Source organism: Crocuta crocuta, unplaced genomic scaffold, assembly GCF_008692635.1.
Source record: "Crocuta crocuta isolate KB4526 unplaced genomic scaffold, BGI_CrCroc_1.0 scaffold944, whole genome shotgun sequence".
In the NCBI taxonomy this organism is placed as follows: domain Eukaryota; kingdom Metazoa; phylum Chordata; class Mammalia; order Carnivora; family Hyaenidae; genus Crocuta; species Crocuta crocuta.
The window spans coordinates 303,606-304,564 of record NW_027528243.1 but is presented as its reverse complement, the minus strand read 5'-3'; the positions used below and the strand labels follow the sequence as shown (position 1 = coordinate 304,564).

General features: G+C 45.7%; 1 protein-coding gene across 3 annotated transcripts in view; it reads right to left on the bottom strand.

The window, feature by feature from the left end:
- SEPTIN6 (septin 6) overlaps positions 1 to 959 on the bottom strand; it is a 57,331-nt gene that overhangs the window by 55,692 nt on the left and 680 nt on the right. The window lies entirely within an intron of this gene.

Genomic DNA, 959 nt, shown 5'->3' with positions numbered 1-959 from the left:
AAGTGGGGGAGGGGCAGAGAGAGAGAGAGAGAGAGAGAGAGAGAATCCCAAGCAGGCTCCTCTTTAGCTTGGAGCCAGGAGCCCAATGTGGGGCTCGATCCCATGAACCGTGAGACCATGACCTGAGCCGAAACCAAGAGTCAGATGCTCGACCGACTGAGCCATCCGGGTGCCCCTAAGCACTAAACTTTTTGTCTTGATGCTTTTAGGTGAGAAAGCTTCAAAAATGTATTTGTATATATATTTCCTGCTTTAGGAAATCCTGTCTAGCGAGCACTATTCACTCTTGTTTTGATGGATCTTATAAGATGTCAAGGTCACCATTATAAGCATTAGCCCTCATTGTTCAGAGCTAAATATGTAGAGGTAAAAAAAGGACATTGGACTGAATGTACACTGACCCCAGGACAGCCCTGGAAGTTTCTTCCCCCTCCCTCACTAAAGCTCTGCTGTCTTATCTCTTTCCTCTTTCTCCTTAAGGTGGCCTGATTAATTGAGGTCTTGATTACAATGTGCCCAAGAGAAGATGGAAGTGACAACTTCGCCCAACACTAATCCCTCAAGTTACCATCTGGAGTAGGAGGCAGTGTCACGTTCAAGGCTTGAACCGAGAGGCTAGAAAGGCCACAGTCAACAAAATGTCAAAGGGCCTGTCTCCTGTCCCCCTGCAGCCTCCCCCAGGAATCTATTCTACAGAAACTCCCCTGTCTGCGCAAAGATCCACGTATAGGGGCATTCATTCCGGCATCGATTACGATACTGAAAAACGAGGGGGGAAAACCCGCAGATGTCTGATAACAGAAAAATATTGAACGAAATTACGGCATGTGCATATTCTGGAACATTCTGCAGCCATTAAGAAGAATGGGATAGGTCTATATGTTCTGACGCAGACATTTCCAAGACATATTTATAACGTAGAAAAAAGAAGTCATAGTACAATGAGCACAGTAGAAGGA